Here is a 27,967-nt window from a genome sequence, read left to right on the forward strand (position 1 = left end):
AAATAGTAAGGATGCTAAAAGCCAAATTCTTTATTATATTATAGAAAATGGGTATTCACCCTTTTCTCATTGTAAGGACAGCACTGGAATTGTGAAAGCTCAAAAGGGGGCCAAGACAGCCCTCAACCCACATTACATTTCCACAGGTCTCAACAAGAACGACTAGCAAGATGAGCAAATTAGCATGCTCGATATTACTAACAAAAAACTCTGAAGTTTTCCATTTACAGGTGACAGCAGTTCTAGTAAGGCCAAGGAATGCTTCGCTCCATCAAAGGGAACCAGTGAGGGTGCAGTTAGGATCTCGAGGGAGAGCCTTGCATTAATCAGCAAAATGGTTACAGAGTGACACCTGAGTTGACATCTCTAACCTTAATATACGCCAACCAGCTTCAACAACTCCACACAGCATGAAGTGAGGGATGAAGGGCGTGCTAGTAACGACCCACCCTTGCCAACGAGGGAAAGACCATTGCAACGACTCGCAAAGAGTCTCCCTGGTGAAGATGGAATGAGAGAGTGATGGGACTGCTACTGAGATCAAAATACTTGGGAGCAGATGTGGGCCAAGAAATGGAAAAGAAAAAGTAGAAAGATAATGTCAAGTAATGGCAGATGAAGAATTTGAAGGTTATGAGAAGGGAAATGTGGATGTAGGAAGATTTGAAGGGAAAATATAGAGCAATTGGATGCAACAAATAGAATGAAAAGAGCAAAATGGAAAAGCTCTAGATTGTTTGGAAACTGAAGAAGAAGGAAAAGTATGTGTTATGTTTGGGGGACAATGCTGTATTTATATACCAAATAATACTGCTCCAGAAGGAGCATTTACTGAAGTGCTGAACATTGTTTTATCTTTAATGAGGGGTTAGGGAGACTGGATCTTTTACTCCCTCCTTGTCAAATTAGGAGAGAGATGTTTGGTCCAGTAATCCCTCAGAGTGGAATTTCATAATCTAGTCACTGGTGATAATACAATGTGACTTATTTAGTCACTAGGTAGTGTAACTATTATGACTGGATTATGGAGTAGCACTCTGGATAAAAATAATCAAATGTGAGACTTATTAAGTCTCAAAGGGGAGAATGTGGAAGATTTTTATTGGTCAATATGTAAACTAATCAGGCATAATCATTGTGACTCTAGCCATTTATGTATCAAGTTATTCTACTGTTATAATCATGCTTTTGACTGTATGTAAAGGCCTGCCTGAGAATGGAATGTGCAGAGAGTGCAGGTGTATAGTATATGGTGCATCTGCACACTCTATTTGGACATTAGACAAAATATATGATCAGACCTCCTTGGTGCAGACATTACCAAAATACAGCATATAGTAAAGTTGGACACCCTATTTTGACATAAGACAAAATATATGATTAGGCCTCCTTGTTTCACTTAAAATAATTTCTACATTGTAAAATCAAGCTGGAGACCGCCATAAAAGGTAAAAGAGTTGATAAACAGAACCATAATGCATGAAATGTATTGAACATGGGCACGCCTTCAGAAGCACTGTATAAAATAGAGAACCGACACAGACTCGACAGACTGTTCTGCAGAGCTTTCTCGGTTTTATTTTCTCTTGAGAATAAAATCTTTCTTCTGGAAACAGAACCCTGAGACAGTGTGATTCCTCAGATCCATGGCCGACGAAAATACACTACAACATCTTCAACATTTCTCACATTATCACAGTTTATTGCTCTAGTTTAGAAAATGGTAATAAAATCTGTCAAAAACTCAGAGTTAGACTGTCAGAACAAATTAATCTTAATATCATCCTAATATCAGATAACTTTGATAGAAAGATATGTAATGGATTACAATCAAACGAAAACTTCAGACAACTGTCAATACTTTGTTGACCAATTAAAAGGTTGCATTAGCAATTCCGGAAAAAATCACTTAAGCAAAACATGGTGAGTTCAAAGTGTCCGAATAATAATATTTTAAATTATTTTTTTTTCAATTTCAGTAGTAATCCACTGTATGAAAATTTATTTGGGTATAATATGCCACATTTCACTTTATTTTGCTATACTCAAATAAATTCATTATAGTTTTCTGCACGTATTTGAAAAAAAAAACAATATCAAAAATGATATCTGGTGTCTGAATAATTGTTGGTTTGACTATGCAATAATTCGTTAAAACTACAAAGTAATTCAGTCGAGAGCAGGGAGTGATTTTCTTTCATTTTCTTGGATTAACATTACAGCAGCTAGTAGCTAAATTAGGCATGGTCACTTTAAGAGATAATGAATGCATCCAATATAATACACATCCAATTTTTTTCTCAACTGTTTACTTTCACTTAAGACAACCAATAGACAACTCGGTTCAGTTTTGCTGTCTGTCAGATGTGGCTCTCTCTCCATGTACGCACTGAACTCGGCGCTCGAGTAACCAGCTACTCAGTTTAGCTTTTCCGCGTCTTGTGTTTGAATGCCTTAAACGCTTTTGAATGTTTAAATTGGCAAGTGGCAAGGCTTAAAAACATGTGAAAATTATAAGCTTTCGAGACAACACGCAGCAGTGGCCTGTCAACTGTCCTGAGCGTCTTCAGCTGAAGCTGGCTTCAGCCAGATGGTTGAGATCGCCCCCCCCCCCCTCGGCAGTGGGCTCCTATAATCGTCACCACCTTTCACCCCACTAGCGACGGGCCTGTTTACATAATACAAAATGTTGCTAAATTGCTAAGTTGTTAAAAAAAAATTTTCCAGACAACATATCGGTCTAGCAAAAATCTGCACTGCTACACTTCCTTTTGAGCACCTGTGCATGCACATTAACACTTTTCTCTCAGGCCGAAGAAAGTTAAAGTCGCCAAACCAGTTCAAAAACAGATTCAAGTGTGGCCGGAAGGATCATCAGGGGCTCTTCAAGACTGCTTTGACACAACTGACTGGAATATGTTAAAGCAGGCTGCCACATACAGTAACTCCCCTGGCCTCCAGGCAGGGCCGTATTAAGACTGTGTGGTGCCCCTGGGCACTACCTCAAAAGCCCCCCCCACCCCTTCAGACATAATTAAGGTGATTTCTCAAATGTAATTTATTAACTTGTCCAACTACCATATTTTTCGGTTTATAAGTAGAACCTAGGTATAAGTCGCATCAGTCCAAAAATACGTCATGACAAGGAAAAAACAAATATAAGTCACACTGGACTATGAGTCGCATTTATTCAAGTATTTAGAATCAAGAACCAAGAGAAAACATTACCGTCTACGTCTCTATGTTTTCAGTGGTAGACTACAGGAGTACTGAGCAGTAGAGCTGTAATCGGGCCTTAAAAGTTAGGCCCAACAGGACCCGAGCCCGACAGGTTTCGGCCCGAACCCGACAAGTAAATTTTGATTGACAGCTTTTTAAAAGCCCGAACCCATTTACAGCCCGACATTATTCAAATGTGCACATGCACACAGCTCTTTTGCCTTTGTCAAAAATGAGTAATTTATACGTTTTAACATAATTTATTCATAACTAACGTAGACTAGACCACTTGGAAGTTGGAATAAAGAAATAAAATAAGTCCTCTGTGACATCTAAACATTTCAGCACTCTAAATAGGCATAGGCTCATTTAGCCAATAAATAGACTGATATAAATTAAACCCGAACCCGACCAAACCCATCGGGTCCCGTCGGGTTTGGGCAAAGATATTCAGCTCTACTGAGCAGCATAAAGCGCCCTCTCGCGGCTGTAGACGGTAATGTTTTAACTTTAACTTCAATGGGAAACAGGGAGAGTACAGTCAATCGCTTCTGTGTCATTGTCGTCCTGAGCTCATTCTTCACTCGTTTAAAAAAAAAAAAACTTTAGATCCCTGGAACATTTTGAATTTTAGCTAAACGTCTAGCGTCCTTGTCTGTCTTTAACTTTCTTTTTGCAAAACCACTCAATTGACGTCTGTCCATTTTGATTCATTTTCTGTAGCTGTTCAAAAAATTACACATTTGCGCTTACTTGTTGTGGACCAACTCAGCTCTGACAGATTGGGGACGGAAGGGGGGGGGGACTGATAGTGGTCATGTAACCTTTATTTATTTATAATTTATTATTATTATTATTGTTGTTAAGTTAGTGTTCATAAACAAGTTATGTATGGTCTTTCAAGGATTTCAAGTTAATAATAAAACAATTTACGAAAAATATTTTCAAAGCTTGTGTCATGTGGTGCCCCCCTAGTAGTTGTGAATGGTTGGTGCCCCTGGGCACTGGCCCAAGTGCCCTCATGGATAATCCGGCTCTGCCTCCAGGAGTACTCAGAGACTGTCACTGCCTACATCAACAAGTGTGTTGATGATGTAACAGTCACAAAAACCATCACTGTCTGGGCCAACCAGAAGCCGTGGATGACAGGGAAGGTCTACAGACTCCTGAAGACATGGAACGCTTCATTCAGAGCTGGAGATGAGGTGGGCCTGAGAACAGCCAGGGCCAATCTGTCCCGCGGCATCAGAGAGGCTAAGAGACAGCACTCCAGGAGGATAGCCCATCAATTCAGCGACAGCAGAGACTCTCTGAGCCTGTGGCAGGGGATTAGGGACTACAAGCCCCCACCACGGACCTGTGACAGCAACATCTCTCTACTGAACGAGCTTAACACCTTCTTCGCTCGCTTTGAGCTACAAAACAGCACCACTGCACAAAAGACTCCTCCTCCTCCCGGTGACCAGGTGATGACGCTGACCCTAGGCAGTGTGAGGAGATCCTTCAGTAGGATCATTGCACGCAAAGCTCCGGGTCCTGACAACATCCCTGGGTGTGTACTGAGAGACTGTGCAGCAGAACTCATTGATGTCTTCACAGACATTATCAACATCTCATTTAGTCAGGCTGTTGTTCCCACATGTTTCAAAACTACTACCATCATTCCAGTCCCGAAGAAGCCATCTCCATCCTGCTTCAGTGAATACTGTTCTGATGCACTTATTCCCATCCTCATGAAGTGCTTTGAACGGCTAGTCATGCCCCACATCAAGTCTGCCCTCCCCCCCTCCCTGGACCTCTTCCAGTTTGCACCACTGAACTATGACACCCCCCCCCCCCCCAAAATCCCACATCCCCAGGTCCTTCCACCCCCCCTCCTCCTACTTACATACGATGACATGCTCCAGTCACTTTGTACAGCATTGGTCTGCTCACTACCTCATTCAGCATGGAACTGACGTCATTCTACTACCTCTTCAGTCAGTTAAATAAAATAACTGCTCTTTAGCCCTTTGTCACTTTAATCAGATAGAATAGGTTTATTGCACTAAAAATCTTTTTATCTGCACTGTTTGTTCACTTCACTGATTTGTACTGCTTTAACTTAATTTTAAATTTTATTTTATTATGTCTTTTTTACATTCTTTTATTCAGCTGTATCTTATATTTTATATTTGATCTAGATTTTTAGGCTCTACTGTTAGTGTTATGTGTATGCACCGGGGGGTCTGAGAGTAACACAATTTCGATTCTCTGCATGTATGTACTGTACATGTGGAAAAATTGACAATAAAGCAGACTTGACTTGACTTGTAGAGAGGAACCATCATACCAATAGTTACCTAGAACACCTATTTTTAATTAAGCCTTGTTTTTGACACCTCTTCTTTGTGAGATATTTGAGTCGGTTCCTGATCGTTTGAACCATAACTGAACCATTACGGTGACTAACTGGCAACAGTGTTGCTAGTATTTTACTGCAACTGAACCATTACGGTGACTAACTGGCAACAGTGTTGCAAGTATTTTACAGTAACTGAACCATTACGGCGACTAACTGGCAACAGTGTTCCCAGTTATATACTGTAAATAAAGAATTACACTGAATAACTGGCAGGAGTGTTGGCAGTTATTTACTGTAATGACACGAAACCACTTAGTGTAATACTGCATATAAATTTATATAATATTTGTGTAACACCAGATTCTTATTTTCTTTTTAAAAAAAGAGAAAGCATATAAAATGTTCATACAAATATATTTTATTAATTTGGAAAAAACAAATGCATAACATGAAATATATCACAAGCTTAAACAAATCAGAACATATACTAAAATAAAAAAAAACAACAACAACCACATTATCTATAGAATTGGCTAAATAACATCTCACAACCTCAGTAAAAAATATAAATAAAATACAAGCAATCTTATTTCCTTAACAATATAATAACAAAGGTAAAATAAATAAACAACAATGCCAGTGTATTTTATTAACTTAATTCATCAAGCATATTTATACAAAGGCAAATTAAAAAAATCAATATTTACAATAAAATTATAACCAAATAGAAATAATGTTTTCTTCCTTTACAATATGACACACACACACACACACACAAATAAATAAATTAATGAATTAATTAAAATGAACAAAGCCAGAGCATTTTAGTGAATTCTAGCAATTTATCTGGCATATTTACAACATAACTGGCATTTTTTTTTTCATTCATTAAAACAACTGTAATTGTTCATTTAGGTATCAGCTATAATGCACAATTGAATTGAATGTTTGATATTTATTAAAATAAACTGTAAATAATATGTAAATTATGCTACTTTTTCACATGGACTCAAACGCAAATTTGAAACTCAATAGCATTTGAGGAGAAAGACTTGTAGTCATCAAACAATTGTAATGTGTTCATTTATTTTTTGTGTCAGCTACAATGCACACCTTATACATTTTTAATATATATTAAAATAAATTATAAATCATTTAGGTAAAAACGAGGCCCGTTTGTCACTTTCAGGCACATTCCTGTGAAAGTTTTTTTTTTTCTCTTACGAAAATTACCCATGGTTTTAACAATAACACCACAAATCATCGTTCTTGTAGCCATGGTAACTGCAAATTAACCATGGTTTTGTTACTTCAAATAATAATTTAAAAATAAGTATTAATATACTGTAATATTTTTGTACTTGTTGTTGTTGCTATAAAAACAGACCTAAGCCATCAATTGCCTTTAAAATTACTTAAAATGCATTATATAAAAAAACAATGATGCAATAATGATTGATTAATAATAACACTGTTAAAATACATAATGTAGGCAAATACAAAATAAACAATTTATGTACATGTTATTACAAATGCCTGCAAAGGGAGCCAAATGCCATGTAATTGCTGCTGTTACACTTACAGGAGAATCAAATCCTTGTTTAGGCTACTGACCAAACATTTAATTCAAATATTCACTTAATCTTTCATTTTTGGACACCTTTTTGCTATAGATGACACAGCCTTTATAATTTCTTCAACAAAAAACGTGCATATCACAACCTTTACAAAAATAAACTATGGTTTTATAATAGTAAAACTGCTTAATTTCCTTTTGCATGATTTCTGAATGCTTGAGACTATAAAATAAATTAATCGTAATAAAGTTATAGCCATAGGTAAATGTCGAGAGCTACAATTGTAATTTGTAAATAATACAATTTATTCATTTACTTTTTTATTTGATTAAAGTTCTATTTTCACACCTATAGTAGGTGTTTTTTTCCATCATCATATTTGAGGAAGTGGGGCACAAAAATACAATCCTGCTTAGGGCACCCATTTGGCCAGCAGCGGCCCTGAATATAGTTTGCTGTAGTTCTGCTTCTATTTATTTACTAGTACTGTTAATCACAATCAATTCAATTCTGTTAATACAGTAATGTAAATCTTGTAGGCTGCATATCCATAGTCCTTTATAATTCTTCTTCATATTTTATAGCATATATTTATACTTTTTACATGTATGTTTATTTACCAACTTCTATTATTATTTATATTCCTTTAAATGTCTTGATGTGCACATCAACTGTGACAGAAGAATTGTCCCCCGGGTTATCAATATCAATAAAGATCAATAAAGTATTTCTGATTCTGATTTTAAGTTAGCCTATAGTAGTGTGCAGACTGGTCAGAGTGTTCACATTTTGGAAAAGCATGTCCGTGTAGCCTACGATAAAACGTCAGCAGAGGGTGTTCTAGGCTTAGGTCACGGTACCTCCTTCTGGCTGTATGAATTTATGTGTATTTCCTCTTCTTTTTTTTCATGTTTAGGCTTTTTATTTTATTTATTTATTTATTTTTTATTTTTATTAAATCTTTTACAAAGAAGAAACTAATGTATTCAAAGCACTGCATTGAATACATTAACAAACAAACAAAAAAAAAAAAAATAAAAAATAAAAAAAAAACAATAACTCCTCAACAAGTAGGAAATAACCGTACATAGTTCTTAAGAAACTTGTTCTTACTGTTATCAATGAGTTTAAGAGATTTTACAATAAGGGAAATCTCAGCAATAAAGACATCAAATCTAAGGCAAAGTCTTGAGAAATTTGTGTTTGTGAATAAAAAATGTACAATGCAACACAAAGAAATTATCAACATTATCAATAGCATAGTCTCTTCCAGAAAAAAAGAGAAATATATCCATCAATGAAAATTTTAAATCATAATTGATTAAGTGAGAAAGATAACAACCCAAGCTCTCCCAAAGAGGCTTAACCTGATTACAGTGGTAGAATAAATGAAGCAAAGTTTCTTCCTCAACTTTGCAAAATACACACAGGTCAGAGAGATCAACAAAAGAGGCAATTTGTGAGTTGGTTTGGTAAACATTATGAAGAATCTTAAAGTGTACCTTTCTAATTTTATTGGACATGCAATATTTCTGTGGGAGTAACCACGCCTTCTTCCAGTGAATACCTTCAAAAAAATTATTCCAGAAAAATTTACTATCAAGGGGATGTGTAAACTGTGTAATGTAACAATAACTTTATAAGTTTACATTACATTTTTTATCAATAAGGCTAACTCCATCCAATAAAAGTTTGGGCATAATTGTTTTTCTCTCATTGAAGAAAAGATGTGTTTTAAATAATTGCACATAATATTTATGTGTATTTCCTGGTATTTCCCAGCTAGTACTTGTGACGTCACGTGCAAAGTATAAATTAATAGGATCTTGCCAGGACGTTGCCAGTTTTAATATACAAAAGTTGGTGTTTTGAGGTGTAAACAATCGTCGCCTGCATGCCAGATGGTTGTTGTGCGATTGGATGCACACTTGGATGCATTTTTTCAGCGTTTGTTGCCCGCCAGGTATCCATGGTAGTCACGTGACTGCAAAGTATGAATTGCGTGTTTACGTTAATTACAACAACAAAGTTGTCAGATGTCTATGTCATCTGAGGAGATTTACGTTACAAAGATTAACAGAGTGTTGTATTATGTATCATTGCAATTACTTGGTTTTGTTTAACTCAGAAACATATGCTATGAAATATGAAGAATTATAAAGGACTATGGATATGCAGCCTACAAGATTTACATTACCGTATTAACAGAATTGAATTGATTGTGATGAAGAGTACTAGTAAATAAATAGAAGCAGAACTGCAGGAAACTATATAACACTGAATATTAAAACAGAGAATATTGCACAGAATGTGAAGTATTACATTGCACTACAGTACAGGGTCCAGTTTAATAAAAAAGGGTCCCTGTGTCAGACACTTCCCTATCTTGAGTTAATATCTCCACAAGTTAATAAGCCACAAGTTAGTATCTTGAGGCCACCAGTTACTATCTTGAGGCCACGAGATTTTTTTTTTTTTGACAAAGTGGGACCAGAGGGGCTCCGTAGTTTTCCATTCAAATTCGTTAAGGCTCTGCAAAAATGTTCCAGATTTTGCAGCACACTTTGTCCCCTCAGGATTAATCCTTACAAAGAACATAATCCTCAAATCAGACAACATAAAATTATAGAATTTTATCAGTTAATAAAAAAAAAAAATCAAACTGTATTATGAGAACCAAGTACAACAACAAATACATATTGGCAAAAAAGTTTCAAAACAGTAGTTGTTCTCGTGTGTATTTGGACTAGCCATTCCTTAAATAAAACCATGATTGGACATAATGATTTTTAACACTTGCCTTTGAATTAGCTCAAGTGTGGCACTGGCTGACTCCTGGTACTCAATATTAAAAACATAAAAGCAAACAAAAAGTGCAGAGAGTGCTGCAGCAAAATCCAGCTTCTCTTCAATTCAATGTATCACTTTCCCCCCAGTGCTGACCATCCACTTAACTGAAGTTAGAAGTTTATCTCCTGAAATATGAAAAAAAATCAGCATAAAAACTGCAAAGAAACATATATGTTGTTTACTATATATTTTATGATTACCAAGCATGATGAGCCTTGGTGTGGCTGGTAGGGGTTGCTCAGTCTCTATTGACATCTTGGTGGAAGTTTCCTTGAAAACAACATAAAAAAAAAGGATTACTCAGCAAAAACTTAGCAATGTTCCCTTAAAAAAAGAGTTTATTTTAATAGTTTTATTTAATTATTTAAATAAAAAATTAGTGCATTAAAGGGATAGTCTTACACAAAATGTAAACTTTTTTTTAAATTTACTCTCCATAATGTTGTTAGAAACCTATTTGTGCCACATATGAATGTAAGTACCGGTATACCGAAATATTATATATATATATATATATATATATATATATATATATATATATATATATATATATATATATATATATATATATATATATATATTAGTGATGCACCGAAATGAAAATTCTGCGCCGAAACCGAAAATTTAGGGCGAACGTAAAGAGGGCGCTTGAGACGCGCACAAGTCAGCAATGTGGACTGCCATAACATCAATGAAAAACATTACTGAAGGCTACATTGATATTATGCACTAATAGGCTCTCTGTGTGTGTGTGTGTGTGTGTGTGTGTGTGTGTGTGTTTGTGCGTGTGTGTGTTGGTGTGTGTGTGTGTGTGTGTCAGAACCTGCAGTTGCTGTGTGACGCGCGTTCGCTGCGAGCGTATAGTGACGAGCTGGACGCGCTCCGAGAGAAGGCCGTTAAAATCGATTCCCTGTTTTCGTTTTCGAAACTTGTGTTGGTTGGTCCGATCGATTGTGCAGCTTTTGTGACAAGCTTTTTTGATTGTGACAGCCCTTTGACATGCTTAATCTTTGATAGGCAGACGCGTGATAACAGCTCGACCGTGAGTGAAACCTAAGCGCTTGCTCACGGATGGGAGGGGCGGGTGACATTCATTTTCGGTTTACGTTTTCGGCTGTTTTTTTTATTTCGGCCCGAAACCGATAATGCCATTTCGGCCGAAAATTTTCGGCGGCCGAATATATATATATATTCCGTAATTATATATATAAACTGATTTACTGTCCCATTTTATATACAAGACTAAAATACATCTTAACTGAAAGAAACTTGCACTGACATATTTTAAAATATGTCAGTGGAATAGTTTTTTCTCAAGATACATACCAGTAATGGTGCTTTCTAAGGCATGTTTATCAAATATTCTTAGATGTCCTAGTATAACTAGTATTATTTTAAGCCATATCTATGAAACCAGGATTCCATTTATTATTTTAACGGGTTACTTTATTAGTACTTTAATGTCATAATTACTTACATCTACTAAAATGAAGAGAATTTTCTTTTTCTTTAAAGTATTTCATTGTCAGTAGGAAGGCTGATATGGCAGTCTTGTTATTAGTTGCTGTTGTGGCTTCAATTTCTTTTAAGAGAGCCTGGACCTCTGCAATGCATTTTAATGTATGTTTTTGAAAGGTCACAATTTATTGCTTTTCACTGAGGCGACTGCTTATGTCTATCCCTGTAAGGATTTGAAAATGATTGCATAGGCCTCTTTTAGTAAATGAATTGGCCACTCAATTTATGTCACTAATGGCTGGAGGGTGACATGAATTAATCATTTGTCGCTGATAAATGTAAGTCTCTTGCATTAGGTTGTCCACATCAGACAATTCAGTAGAATGTGGGCCTCCACACTGAAACTTTCCTAATACAACCTTTCGCTTCATTTCAAGAAATTCTGTGGTCTCTCCATCAGGCATGGAGGTAGGTTGCCAATTAATGCATCCATAACTATCAACTTTACATCTAACTTTTTTGACTGTGCAGCGGTTCAGTTCTTGTTCTGCTGTGTTTTTTGGGGGGGTTGACGTATCATGTGTGCTAAATTGTCAAGTCAAGTCAAGTCACCTTTATTTATATAGCGCTTTAAACAAAAAAGATTGCGTCAAAGCAACTGAACAACATTAATTAGGAAAACAGTGTGTCAATAATGCAAAATGATAGTTAAAGGCAGTTCATCATTGAATTCAAGGATATCATCATCTCAGTTCAGTTTAAATAGTATCTGTGCAATCATTTGCAATCAAGTCAAGCGACCCCAACTAAGCAAGCCAGAGGTGACACGGCAAGGAACCGAAACTCCATCGGTAACAGAATGGAGAAAAAAACCTTGGGAGAAACCAGGCTCAGTTGGGGGGCCAGTTCTCCTCTGACCAGACAAAACCAACAGTTCAATTCCAGGTTGCAGCAAAGTCAGATTGGCAGTAGAATCATCTGTTTTCTGTGGTCTTGTCCCAGTGGTCTTCCGAGACAAGGTCTTTACAGGGGATTTGTATCTGGGGCTCTAGTTGTCCTGGTCTCCACTGTCTTTCAGGGCTGTAGAGGTCCTTTCTAGGTGCTGATCCACCATCTGTCATTGTCTCTATTAACATGCTTTACACTGGTTTTTAAGTCTTTGAAGTGAACTATAGCCTTTTCACAGTTGTTCCCCTTCCTCTGAAAAGTCTCCAAATGTTAAAGAATGTTTAGAAAAACAATTTTTTGCTACTTCCCCACAGTCAGCTAAGTTTGGGTTTGGGCAAAATTCTCTCATGGCTGTCACAATATTTCTTACAAACTCTCTCCTTGGTCCAAGTGGAGCCTTCTCCTTATTTGATGCTGCACCACTGGTTCATCAGTTTAGAGGAAAGGACGTTCTCTTATCTGACCAGCATTCACCCCAGTCACCGCCTGCTCTTCATCAGTGGCCTAAAAAGAGAAACACATTTGAAAAAAGAAAACATTTAAATAAATTATTCCATTTTCAGATAGAGGTGTATTCACATCCGTAAGGATAGGTAAATAATCGGATTTAAAATTTCAACACTTTGTGTGGTTGTTTAATGTCTCTGTCTACCACAGCGCTCAAGAATGCTATACTAGTGTGAGGACATGTAATATTGTTTGAATAAATATATTGCTTTCAGAAAGCTTCTTTACCGAAACATTAAAACAGACATGACATTCACATACCTCACAAAAGTTCATGTACGTGGAGGGCTGCTCTTCAAAGGGTTAGTTCACCAAATAATAAAAATGGTCATAATTTACTCTCCCCCATGTTGTTCTAGAACCATACGAACTCTAATTTTTGGAAAACAAATAAATATATTTAATATTCTCTTAATTTGTGTCCTCCATTGCCAGTCTGGGAGACCAGTATTTTATTTTGAACAAACATGTTTGCTATCATATAATTTATGATTTATTCATATATATAAATATCGGAATTAATTACTTCTACAATAACTCTGTATTTATGAGGCTTGATAATACTGAATATCTAGATTATAAATGGATTAACAAAATTATGAGAAAATTAAAAATATATTCATTTGTGTTGTAAAGACAGACAAAAGTCTTATAGGTTTGAAATGACATGAGGGCAATTAAATCATTTTTTTGTGTGAACTTTACCTTTAAGAGGAAAGTGATATTTTTCAGGTGACTGTTAATTCTCCGATGGCCATAAAGATTTGCTGTTGTGACTCCAAAACCGCATGCGTCAAGACGCAGCCAGACGGACGGGCGTCAGCACTGGGGGGAGCACTGGAAACGCTGGGCACAGAGGGCGCTGGCTGCTCAGGAGGGGCGGACTCCGAGTGCCCCTCCTGAGCAGTGGATGTTTCGGCTGTTGCACCATAGGAGTCTAAATAAACAGGCACATGTTAACTGTAATTCAAGTCCGTTCCATTTTTAAGGGGCACACACATTTGCAATAAATGAAATGGATCCGTAAAATCTCTGGTGTACTTTTGGTCCGCTACACTGCATGCATTTGACAATGAAATAGGTATGCTGTATGTACCAAAGTAAAAACAAATGAGAAATTGGTTACCTTCGTGGCAGTCCTGTAGTAAATCGGAGTCTCCCACAGCAGCAGATACTACTCCAGAGAGTAAAGTGTCACCCATAATTGAGGCAACTCTCTGCTCAAAGGGTGTAAGTTCATCAACCCCTTTACCACTGCCTGTTCTGCCCACACTCTGTCGGTGCGCAGCAGTTCTCAATTTAACGTCCACCTTTATATCAGACCATTTCTTTTTAAGCTCATTTACAGTGCGACTTTCAGATCCCACTGCATTGACGGCTTCAGCCAAACTCTCCCACTCATATTTTTTCCTTTTGTTATTAATTCCGGAGGACAAAGTTCCAAATAAAATATTTTTTCTAGTCTCTACCTCCGATAGTAGCACCTCCAATTCACTTTCCGTAAAGTTTCGTTTCTTGCCGCTTGCTTTAGCCATTTTCTTACTGCTATCTTTTGCCAAAGTGGACTCATTACCATATTTAAATTGATTTAATTAGAGGAGGAGACTGGGTGGGGCGTTGTGCTCGTGCATGTGGGCTCAATTTTACGTTAATTGGGATGTACAAAGAGAATATGCATGGAATCCTTCGTACGCAGACATTCATACATCTGTTTTTTTTTTGTGCGTACGCACATTTACAGCTTTGTCCGTACGCAATGTTTTAGTATGAATTCAACGCAAGTCTTTGTACATGAGGCCCCTGGACCGCAGCCTGGCCATTTCAGTACCTGGATCCTTCTTCTACGCAGCCATGTTGTTGTAATTGATGCAGTAAGTGGTCTGGCATTGTCATGTTGGAAAATGCAAGGTCTTGGGACACGGTGTCCCAGTTTTCCAAAAAGAAGTTTTCCACTTTGCCACAGGCCTAAAATGAGCCTTGGTCCAGAGAAAACGGCGGCAGTGGCGAATGGCACGATGAATTGTGTTCACAGACAATGTTTTCTGGAACTATTCCTGAGCCCATGTTGTGATTTCCATTACAGTAGCATTCCTGTATGTGCTGCAGTACGTCTAAGGCCCAGAAAAAGAAGAAGAACACAGTATTGATACGCTTTGCCCTCTAAAGCGAATCTGAGGAACTTCCTGTGTCTCTTGATGATCTGAATATGAAAACATGCATCCTTCAGATCGATCGTGACAAACCAACTGTTTGGTTGAATCTGAGACAGAATAGACTTTACCGTTAACATCTTGATTTTGCTATTTTGAGTGCAAGATTCAAACGGCGTAAATCGTCACTTTTATTTATTTTACCAAAATAGCGGCTGTAAAACCTGACTCCATTTGAGAGGGATCTACTTTTATAGCCCCTATTCCCCGCAGAGATGCTTCTGCCACAGCACCACGATTTGGGAGATTTCCACGGCAAAAAGGAGGGCCTTTCTGAACTGAATGGTGTCTCCGTGACAATTTGTGCGTAACACCCATAGTGAAAATGCCGGGCAAGCGCTACCCTGCAGCCCATAAAACGTAGTGGTTTCCAAGCCTCCGCCTGCAGTGTTCCCACATGCATTAACGTCCGAGCACGGAAAGCTCACAGCGTCCGTAAGCAAGGAAAGCGCATGTGTAAAAGTCACTACATTTCGTTGTGTCTAATCCTGAAGCGTATCCACGGCAGAATTAAATCCAACAAAATGAACATCAGGCCACGCCGCTAGCGTGATTACGGCAGCTGTGTGAGCCGTCATAAACAGGCCGTCTTAGTCAGCCTCTTGTGCGGTCCCTCAAACTCTGAAGTTTGGATTGTGCAGCGTGTCTGAGGGGGCGCTCAAGTGATAGCTCATTCCAATCATGCTCGAGGTGCCTTTGCTGTGAGACAGTCAATGTTAGAGCGTGGGGATTGAGGACGAGAGGCTTTTGCCGTCCAACTCAGGTTTTTGTAATGTCGGCGAGATTAGCCAAGGTGGCGCTCGACCGTTAACATCCCCGTATAGAACGGTTCACTGCTCGGGCAGTATGTTTGGTAGCACTTAGCGCCAAATCTGTTGCCCACGCAGCTTTTTCACAGCCTCCGGTTGTAATATCTTTCTCGTTAAAAAACCGCCATAAAGTGAAGTAAATTTGCCAAGATTAGACGCGACTCGACACGCCTTCGACGAGACTCGGTGCGATCCGTTCGGCTAGAGAGTTCGTCCACAGCGGCATCCCAGCAAAGGTGGCGAAACCCGCTGCGTTCGTGACGTGCGCTGATTAAGGCTGCTTCCAGGACCTCGAAACCTCTTGGTGGAGGTCCTTGAAGAAGGGTAGCGGCTCACAGGGGGGATAGTTTATCCACCACGCAGGTAACCACATTCAACAGCTCACTGAGGAAGGGGAGGCGCGTTTCTCCTGTCCGCTTGGAGGGAGAGAACCGCATGTGCAGGCCAGAGCCTACTCTGAGTCCGAAGCCATGGTGGACAAACATAGTTTGTAAAACCAAATCTGTTGATTAACACACTCGAGTGGGGGAGAGCGAGCAAAGTGGAAAAACTCCAGCGCATCACTGTATTATAGTCCAAGCTGCACACATCACCCCAAACCACCACCTCGTGCGACGCCTCGGCGCCCGCAGAAGCGTAACGGTGGGGGTTAGACGCGAGGCGACCTATAGAAAATACACTCCAGAGCGCAGAACTGTAGCCGCAGGCTAACACGGAGAGAACATGTAGAGAGGCTTCTAAACGAACCTCTCATGAGTGCCTCCCCGTGATAAACCCATTATACGGCTCTTACCTTTCGTTGACTCATCGCTTCCGCGAAGAGGACAAAGGCTGGAGATCATTATGTCAGGCTGATTGGGTTAGAATGGCAGACTTGACATGTTAAAAGGAGGGTGATGCTTGAAATCATTGTTCTTCCATTGTTAACCATGGTGACCTGCAAAGAAACGCGTGCAACCATCATTGCGTTGCATAAAAATGGCTTCACAGGCAAGGATATTGTGGCTACTAAGATTGCACCTAAATCAACAATTTATAGGATCATCAAGAACTTCAAGGAAAGAGGTTCAATTCTTGTAAAGAAGGCTTCAGGGCGTCCAAGAAAGTCCAGCAAGCACCAGGATCGTCTCCTAAAGAGGATTCAGCTGCGGGATCAGAATGCCACCAGTGCAGAGCTTGCTCAGGAATGGCAGCAGGCAGGTGTGAGCGCATCTGCACGCACAGTGAGGCCAAGACTTTTGGAAGATGGCCTGGTGTTAAGAAGGGAAGCAAAGAAGCCACTTCTCTCCAAAAAAAAACATCAGGGACAGATTGATCTTCTGCAGAAAGTATAGTGAATGGACTGCTGAGGACTGGGGCAAAGTCATATTCTCCGATGAAGCCCCTTTCCGATTGTTTGGGGCATCTGGAAAAAGGCTTGTCCGGAGAAGAAAAGGTGAGCGCTACCATCAGTCCTGTGTCATGCCAACAGTAAAGCATCCTGACACCATTCATGTGTGGGGTTGCTTCTCATCCAAGGGAGTGGGCTCACTCACAATTCTGCCCAAAAACACAGCCATGAATAAAGAATGGTACCAAAACACCCTCCAACAGCAACTTCTTCCAACAATCCAACAACAGTTTGGTGAAGAACAATGCATTTTCCAGCACGATGGAGCACCGTGCCATAAGGCAAAAGTGATAACTAAGTGGCTCGGGGACCAAAATGTTGAAATTTTGGGTCCATGGCCTGGAAACTCCCCAGATCTTAATCCCATTGAGAACTTGTGGTCAATCCTCAAGAGGCGGGTGGACAAACAAAAACCCACTAATTCTGACAAACTCCAAGAAGTGATTATGAAAGAATGGGTTGCTATCAGTCAGGATTTGGCCCAGAAGTTGATTGAGAGCATGCCCAGTCGAATTGCAGAGGAAAAAGAAAAGGGTGTGAAAAAGAAGGGCCAACACTGCAAATACTGACTCTTTGCATAAATGTCATGTAATTGTCGATAAAAGCCTTTGAAACTTATGAAGTGCTTGTAATTATATTTCAGTACATCACAGAAACAACTGAAACAAAGATATAAAAGCAGTTTAGCAGCAAACTTTTTGAAAACTAATATTTATGTAATTCTCAAAACTTTTGGCCACGACTGTAGTTATAAAGTTGACCACGTTGATTGAATAATTGATTTACAAGCAAAATATTATTGTCATACCACTTTTGAAAGAAAAGGGATTTGTTTTTGTACAAAATATATCTGTTGTTCCAAATATAAAATCTGTGAGGAGTGAAATTGTGCTTGTAAATTAGAGACCAAGCCAGTAGCATTTGTTTATGAAACGAAGAAAGTTTAAAAGGAATTATTTCAATATTATAAGTGCATACCAACAAGAACTGGAGCCTGCCAACTGAAGAAAAGACATAATGGGGAATAAAATTCCACAGATTGGTTGGGCACTCTAAATACCGCTTAATCCATTGAATCTTGAAAGTGTAATTTAAAGTAGAAAAGTCTAGAAAACTAAGGCCACCTTTACTGTACTCATTCATTAAAACATGAACAAATTGTTTAAAAAATTAAAACAAATCATTTTTCAGATAATGATTACGATTTTTCCATACAAAATCATAAAGGATTTTATCTATGGTTTTACACATGGGTTGATCTATGTATAAAGAGAGAGCAGCGTATGTTACCCTTGATATCCCTTCTGCCTTCGAGAGTAAAATCCTGCCTTTCAAAGATAAATCACGTAATAGCCACAGGTTAAATTTCTTCTTCATTTTTTCAACAATGGGAGTGAGGTTATTCTTGCATCTTTGGGATTCATTTTTATCAATCACAATACCCAAGTAATTAACAGAGCTTTTCACAGGAATATTAGCAATTAACTCAACATCACACTCTTTAAGAGCCAGCAATTCACATTTTTTAAGGTGTAAGCAGAGACCAGAGGCTTTACTGAAGGCTTCTATTATGTCAATAGCAAGAGGAACCTGGGAGCTGTCTTTTAAAAACAGAGTTGTATCATCTGCCAGCTGAGTAATGATAACTGTTTTTCCAGCAATGGAAATGCCCTGCAAATTACTATTTTTAATATGCTCACACAAAAGTTGGGCTGCAAGTAAAAAAAGATAGGGAGAAATAGGGCATCCCTGTCGAATTCCTCGTCTGATTTCAAATCTGGGTGAGGACCCATTTTTAAGCTTAATTGAGCCACTTGCATTGCTATACAAAGTTTGGATTGCATCACAAAAGAAATCCCCAAAGCCAAACTTCTTAAGTGAAAGATAAAGAAAATTATGTTCAACTGTGTCAAAAGCTTTAAAAAAGTCTAAGAAAAATATGAAGCCGTCATCAGAAATTAAATATGAATAGTAAATTAAATCTAAGACTAACCTTATATTGTTGGAGATATGCCTCTTAGGCATAAAACCTGATTGCGTTCCATCAATTATAGAATCTAATACTTTTTTAATTCTTCTAGCAAATATTAAGGCCAAAATTTTGTAATCATTGTTTAATGTGGTATCGTCTGCCAGTTCTCCGAAGAATCACACTCAGTCAGGGATTTTTCTCTCAGAAGAAAAGACTTTATTTTACAGAAAATAAAGCCGAATGTTATTTGGTATCTCCTTATATACATTATATGGGGCGGTTCCACATAGTCAAACTTTTCCTTATGATTACAATTTTAATACCTCCCTAGAGAGGAGAGGCCCCCTGCTTGATTTATTCTAAACAAAGGCCCTGTATGTATGTCTGACCATATGTTTCTCCTCAGTTTGGTACATTCCAGCACGTAGCTTTCTATTACCTATAAGATTATAATGGAGTAATAACTAGCAACTAAAATGGCTAGATTCACATTGATTATATACTTGTTTAATTAAAATCTTACTAATAAAAATCTTCCACATTAATAGGCTAACTGGACGCCAATTATCAATATAAAGTAAATCTTTGCATGGTTTAGGGAGTAAAGTAATCAAACCTTGAGTCATAATCCATGGTAAAGTTTTGGCTTTTATACTTTCATTAAATACCTGCAGTAAGAAGGGCGCCATCTGCTGGGAAAACAATTTATAAAACTCAGACGATAGGCCATCTGTCCCAGGTGACTTGTTGTCTTTTAACAGTTCTAAACACTGAGTGACTTCTGCCAGGGATAACGGGAGGTCACAAAAATCCCTTTCTGAGTTGTCGAGCTTAGGAGTATTATGTAGAGAGTTAAGAAATATCGAAGAATTGTCGTCAACATATTCTGAGGTATATAGCTTTTTATAAAATGAGGAACAAAAATCAGATATTACACGCTGATCATCACTTATAGAGTTGCCAATTTTAATTCATTAATAGTATTCATTTTTGTTCCCCTTCTTCTAACCACCGTTTCCGAGACCTTATAAAAGCTCCTTCTGCCTTCTTTTTATATATGTTATCCAGGCTCTCTTGTAAATTAAGCATTTCTATTTTTTCTTCCTCTGTTAAGGTGTCTGGTGAAATTTGAGACATTACGAGATACCTGTGATAACTCTCTGTTCTTCCAGTTTTCTAATTTTAGCAAGTTTGCTACCAAGCCTCCTAAAGTATTTTGATGATTCATATTTAAATAACTCCCAATTAAAACTAAAAGAATTTTCCACCACAGCTTTGTTAAAAAAGTGTTTAATCAACTGTGGGATTTTCTGATTAACCTCCTCCACTTTAAGAAGAGAGTTATTAAGTTTCCAGTAGTTGGCTTTGTAATCATTATCTGAAAAAAATTAATAGAAATGAATACTGCTTTATGATCGCTTAAAGGACAGGAAAGAATGTTAACTGAGATATCCTGCTCTTTAATACTTTTTGAAACTAACCAGAAGTCTATGCAAGAAAGTCTAGTGTTGTCTTTGTTACTCCAGGTGAACGAAAATTCATCTGGGAATTTAACTCCCCATATGTCATTTAAATCATATCTGTCCATAAAAAGCTTAAAATATGCATTTATATTATTTTCATGTGTAGGTGGCTATCTGTCTATCTCAGAATTTAGAGTAACATTAAAGTCTCCTCCAAGTAAAATGTGAGAGTTTGGGAATTTTTTTAGCCAATACTTGAGTCTATTTTCTATATTAGCAAATAACTGGATGTTTTCTAAACTAGAATTGTACCCATAAATGTTGAATATGATTAAGACAATCTTGTTATAATCAACCACTTGGCAGATAAAATGCCCTTTTGGATCTCTATCTGTGTATAATATGTCACCACTATATCTATGCCTCAATGTTAAGACTCCAGCTGATCTTTCTGAACAGTGAGAAAACCATAACTCGTTCCCCCACTGAGGTCTCCAAAAATTTTCGTCATTAGAGTTTGAGTGAGATTCCTGACAAAATGAAAAATCTGTGTTCAGCTGTTTAAAAAATAAAAATAACGCTTTACGTTTAGTTATATTTCTTAACCCCCTGGCGTTTAAAGAAACAATAGACAATGACATTTTCAAGAAAATAAAAGGCTTGTATTACTATGTCTTAATTACAACGGAACAATTAACAAAGTTATACTGAGCACCTATTGCTCCTTAAAATGAAAAAATATATATTACATGGTGGAAATTTAAGACCATATATTTGCGTCCCAGAAAAAAGAAAGGAGAACATATTTATCAAAAAATAAGTCTCCTAAATTGTTGGTCAGTAAGCTACATCCCACATAAACGATCTTCAAGAATTAAAACTAAGGATCAGGCTTCAGAACAAGGTAAAAAATATATATATATATATAAAAATATAATATTTTACCCCAAAAAATGTGGATCTAAGAGATCGTCTCATGTAGCCTACATTGTTCCAGGGATTCCAGGTCAATGTCAGTTCAGATCTTCAAGTGATTTCCTTCCCATTGACAAAAGCCCGTGCTCCAACGAAGTAGGCAGATTTACCTTCACTGCGTGCCTTATTCACCAAAGGCCACAACTTCATCCTAGCTTCCTTGACAGGTTGCGGGAGATCTTCAACAAAACGGAGTTTGTTATCACGCATGACGGGGTGATTTTTTGCCGCTTTCCATACAGCATCTCTGTAGGATCTCTGGGAGAATCTGATGATGATCGCTCTCGGCCGAGAATTGGCTGGAATTAGTTTCCCAATGCGATGGGCAACGTCAATCGCTGGCGTCAATTTGTTATCTGGCAGACTATTCCAGCAAAGCTCTGTAACCTTTTCCTTCACATTTTCTGCAGTATTTTCGGCCACTCCATAGACCTTCAAGTTCCACCTTCTTGAGTAAGTCTCCAGTTCACACACGCGAGTTTGGAGCGCTGCCACTTTTTTTTCTTCCTCTTTAAGGCGGCCATCAACATTCTTAACTCTTTGCTGTGCTTCTTTAACTTCACTGCATACAAAGTCCACCGTTTTCTTTAGACCTTCAATTTTCATTGCGTTTCCATCAATTTTCTTGGAGTTTTCACTCACCAGAATTTTTATGGAGTCAGCCTGCTCCTTAATAAGCTGGGAAAGAGTAGAAATGACGATGTTGTCTTGGGATGTGGGCTCGTGTTTTGCAGTTTTAAAGAGCCTTTTTTGCCGCTGGGGAATCACATGGAGTCAGGTAGCGGGGGAAAGTTTTCCTCCGACATGGATACCCCCCTTGACTCGTATGTATTAAAGACTTGTGCACAGATTGATTTTATGTATTAACTGATTTTTGCCATGTCATATAGCCTCATATGCTGGTATGGCTTATAAGTAAATAGACACAATTAGCAATACAGCTCCATGTTTTCTAATAATTCTCTACAGCTACTTCTAAATTCCAGATGCCCATTCACTGTCCCTCACGCCATTCAAAACTAATGGAGTGACAAGTCTTGTGTATTCTTTAGTCTTCGCTCATGCAGACCAGCCAGTCTCCCTTCAACCTCCAATTCTATTTAAATCTTTTTTTCATTCTCTACCTCCCAACCTCCCTCCCTCCCCGCATCTTGTAACACACCCCACTCACATACATCCTTTCATCCCGACATCCTTTTTTCCACCCTAAGTTCAGCTGTTTACAGGAATATGGCCCTGTGTTTCTAATTATCTCTAACAAATCCGTCATCCACCGTTCTGCTCAAATAGCATTATTAAATCCGCAGCTATCACTACCACCATCACGGCGGTACCTCAGGTGGATGACCACACAGCTAACAACAGCACCACCACTACAGTGCCCAGCGGTCAAGCTTGCAGTTAACAACAGCACCACCAGCAGCGCCTCAGGTGAAACAAATCAGGTGAAACTATCATACAGCTACAACAGCACCGCCACCAGCGCTTCAGGTGAAACGTTCATACAGCTACAACAGCACCGCATCCTGCGCTTCAGGTGAAATGATCATACAGCTACAACAGCACCGCCATTAGCGCTTCAGGCGAATCGATCATTCAGCTACAACAGCACCGCCACCATCGCCTCAGGTGAAACTAACATACAGCTACAACAGCACCGCCACCAGCGCTTCAGGTGAAATGATCATACAGCTACAACAGCACCGCGACCTGCGCTTCAGGTGAAACGATCATACAGCTACAACAGCACCGCCAGCAGCGCCTCAGGCGAAACGATCATACAGCTACAACAGCACCACCACCAGCACTTCAGGCGAATCGATCATACAGCTACAACAGCACCGCCAGCAGCGCCTCAGGTGAAACTATCATACAGCTACAACAGCACCGCCAGCACCGCCTCAGGTGAAACTATCATACAGCTACAACAGCACCGCCAGCGGCGCCTCAGGTGAAACTATCATACAGCTACAACAGCAGCCCACCAGCGCCTCAGGCGAAACGATCATTCAGCTACAACAGCACCGCCACCAGCGCTTCAGGCGAAACTATCATACAGCTACAACAGCTCCGCCAGCAGCGCCTCAGGCGAAACGATCATACAGCTACAACAGCACCGCCACCAGCGCCTCAGGCGAAACGATCATACAGCTACAACACCAACGCCACCCGCGCCTCAGGCGAAACGATCATGCAGCTACAACAGCAGCCCCAACAGTGCTTCAGGTGAACCGATCATACAGCTACAACAGCACCGCCACCAGCGCCTCAGGTGAAACGATCATACAGCTACAGCAGCACCACCACAGCAGAGCCTCAGGCGAACAGTCATACAGTTAACAACCACCAGGGCAGCGGCTCAGCGGAAGAGCCCGCAGCCAACCACACCACCACGGTGGTGCCTCAGGCGGACTGACTTGCAAAGCACCTCCGCAGTCCTATCAAGAACCTGACATGGTCGACTGATCACTAGCAGAAGAGATTGAATCAAATCAACTTATCTTCTCTCCATGACACTCTCATTCCAACCATTAACTATATCACAACCACAGAATACTCATTCACTTAGCAAGCCACGGAACTGGCCGACCAAAGCCGATACCACTAAATGCCAAGTCTTGCCTATACATCATAGACTTCAGCAGTAATATGGTGGCTGCCGGGTCGATTCTGAACAGCATCCAGCATCCATTATAAAACGTATCCCATAGTCATAACAGCCATCCTTGGGGGTTTGAATAGTCCGAATCTGCTCATCCGCTCAGACTATGCAGCAGAAATTGAAACCATAAACAAGGGATGACTATGTTTGGCAGTTATGCAATTCATGCATAGGCCACTAATCTACTCAACAACAATTCCTCCTCCAAGCAATCCTATACCATGACTCCTTAATCTCATAAACCAGCTCTTCGTCTCGTTTCCCATTTCAGAAATTAGACTTGGCTCCGGAATAAATGCATCTCTTGCCGGTCACACCACAGACCAAACCCCAAATAGGCTTCCAAGAAGCCATTCTTAAATGCCTTACTCCAAGCATGATCTCCAGGATACCACTCCGCCTGGAACTGTCTAAAAGCTTCCTTTCCCATCAACCGATCCACCGTCCATCTACAACTTAACATCTTACAGTCATTCCTTCTTCAGATCTCCACGTGCATTTAAACCTACTTGGGGATCATCTATTCCTTCGAATAACCACTGTCTGCGATTGCCCAGCTTCTCTCATTCTCACACATTCGTACTTCTAAAGGCTTACGAAAACAAGAACCTCCGTTAACCATTTATCGCCTGAACTAATCAGCCTCTGCGTCCTCTCTGTATGATCGGGCATTCCGAGCTCACACTTGACTCAGCTCTTCCCATCTTTGGGGGTCCTCATTTTCTGGCCTAAATATACGCTAGAGACGGTACCCCCACCCTGAGTCTCTCTGAGCCCTCAATTTAAGACGCCCTGATCAACCTGAACTTCATCCCATTCCCTCGACCCCTTCATCCTCTTTCTACTCTTCCCCAGTTCCTTAGTTTGTTTGTGGCGTGGTCCTAGCTTGTGAATTGGAGTTAATTGGTATAAACTAAAGTTCGGGGCTGGGGCACGCCCCAAACACTCACCTGACTTCTAAGAACCTCCATATATACCGGGCCAAGTAACACCGCACTGCTAGTCTCGTTCTCTCGAACCCACCCTTCCCTCCCTTCTCATCCATTTAGTCAACCTTCTCCCACATTTTATCTCTATCAGGTTGTATCCGGGGGTGGGGGGGGGGGTCTTCATTGTCTGGCCTAAATATACACTAGAGACTGTACCCCCACCCTGAGTCTCTCTGAGCCCTCAATTCAAGACGCCCTGATCAACCTGACCTTCATCCCATTCCCTCGACCCCTTCATCCTCTTTCTACTCTTCCCCAGTTCCTTAGTTTGTTTGTGGCATGGTCCTAGCTTGTAAAATCCAAAATGAGCCAATATTTGGCATGACATTTCAAAATGTCTCACTTTCAACATTTGATTTGATTTGATGTTGTGTGTATTCTATTGTGAATAAAATATAAGTTTATGAGATTTGTAAATTATTCCATTCCTTTTTACTCACAATTTGTACAGTGTCCCAACTTTTTTGGAATCAGGTTTGTCCAATCAGCATCGAATTGCATTTTATGTAGTACCACCCCTAATTGGGAGATTTATGTCAGACAGAGAATCGCCCCATTTGTACTGACATAAAAAATAAAAGGTGGAAACAGAAACTGAGAAACAAATAAAAGGTGGAAACAGAGAAACTTAAATACAGGGCAAACCAAAGAATAGAAACGTGTGGCAGGAACTAATGTCAAGTCAAGTCAAGTCTGCTTTATTGTCAATACTTCCACATGTACAGTACATACATTCAAAGAATTGAAGTTGCGTTACTCTCAGACCCTTGGTGCATACAGATAACACTAACAGTAGAACATTAAACACAGATAATATAATAATAAAATATAAAGTACAAATATTCAAATAGGTCATGTGAAAAAGAACGATACAAAAAATGGAGCACAGCTGGAGGAAAACAAAGCTAGAGGTATTTCGTATTGTTTGGCGGGAAAGTAACCTATCCTACAGAAAAGCAGTAAAAACTGCTAGATCCGATTACTTTTCTTCTCTTTTAGAAGAAAACAATCATAACCCCAGGTATTTATTCAATACAGTGGCTTAATTAACGAAAAATAAAGCCTCAACAAGTGTTGACATTTCCCAACATCACAGCAGTAATAACTTTATGAACTACTTTACTACTAAAATCGATACTATTAGAGATAAAATTCTAACCATTGTAAGGGAAACAGGTCAATTTAGCTCAAAGGGAATCATTTAAGATTTTAAAGGGAATTTGAACAGAATCACTGTTTCACGGCTGATCACTGAGACGCCCTGCGATTCACTGAACGAGCCGTTTAACATCAAATCTGCGCTGGATATTAATATCCAAACTATAGTGAAAACACTATCAATTAGCACAGTAACAAGATCGGCAGTTTAAGACATTAACTTGTAAGCACAAAACACAAGATACTTCTCTTTTCAATATGAATAAGGCTTTATTAGATAAATCTAAAACATATAAACTAATCTAACACATAAACGCACGCACTCACACATTCACACAAGTTGCAGGAAGATCGAAAGTTAGGGAAAGATGAGTTTAAGAGAATGGAAATATGGAATCCCAAGTTTACAGCAATACGTTAAATTGCATGGACATGAACAGCCATCAATCACTTAATCAACCCTCGCATTGAGTTCCTCAATGAGGTTAAAATTATATTAGATACACTAGCACAAATGTCTGAAGGTACATTGCCTGTGTAAAGTTGTCGCTGATTGGCTGGAAGTTCAGTAGTCGCTGAAGTGACGTCTTGAGAAGCCGTGGTTGGTTGTTGGCTGAAGGTGCAGAGTTGTGTGTGCTGGTTGAAGTTGAACGTGAAGACGAGGTCAGACGGCGTTACAAAACTTAACTCAGAACATGAAACTCTCAAACGGAAAAGAAAGGAAATAAAGTTTGGCGAGACTAGGTGGTGTTCCTTCTCATCGTGGCTAAGTAGCAGCAGGCGTGCAGGCTGAAGCACGCGGCAACCACGCTCAAAGAACAGTGATGACAAACAGCATGGCTAAAAGCTAAAGCTAAGAAGCAAAGCTAGAAGCAAACTAAAAGCAGACATGACTAATAGCAGAAGCATAGCTAGAGACTAAAAGCAAGATTTTATGGTGTCCTGAGTATTTAAACTGGCCTGTTGGCCACACCTCAAATGTTGTCTTGACCAATCAGATATTGTCTTGGCTCGGGGGTATCATAAATCATATGTTTATCTTACCAAGCATGTGGTCCGAATTTTCCCGCTCTTGTAGGGTATAATTTTGGACATGATTCCTACAACACGAATATGATACATTTGACAAATATTTGATTGTCAGGACTATTTCAAGCAAGCAGTTTCCATCACAAACATACCAAACATGATTATGAATCCTTAAGTTATCCCATAGTTATTAAAAGACATACACAATAAGTGATTATAACATGATAGTCAAATGTGTGGGTTACATACGAATGAATATGGAGTGAAGCGATGGACTGATTCATTTATAAGTCTTTTTGAGTTCATTCTGGATATGTACAAAAGACAGTTTATTTGCCATTCTCTTGACAAAGACTTCTGTGGAGACCAGAGGTTCAAAGCCCCCTTCCCCCTTAGGAATTTCAGTC

The 27,967-nt window shown here is 39.1% G+C and overlaps 1 pseudogene; it reads right to left on the reverse strand.

Annotated features, from left to right (window-relative positions):
* Positions 1–1,736: 1,736 nt before the first annotated feature.
* Positions 1,737–14,105, reverse strand: LOC132118955 (uncharacterized; annotated as a pseudogene).
* Positions 14,106–27,967: the final 13,862 nt, after the last annotated feature.

The sequence above is a fragment of the Carassius carassius genome, chromosome 38 (genome assembly GCF_963082965.1).
Source record: "Carassius carassius chromosome 38, fCarCar2.1, whole genome shotgun sequence".
Lineage (NCBI taxonomy): Eukaryota > Metazoa > Chordata > Actinopteri > Cypriniformes > Cyprinidae > Carassius > Carassius carassius.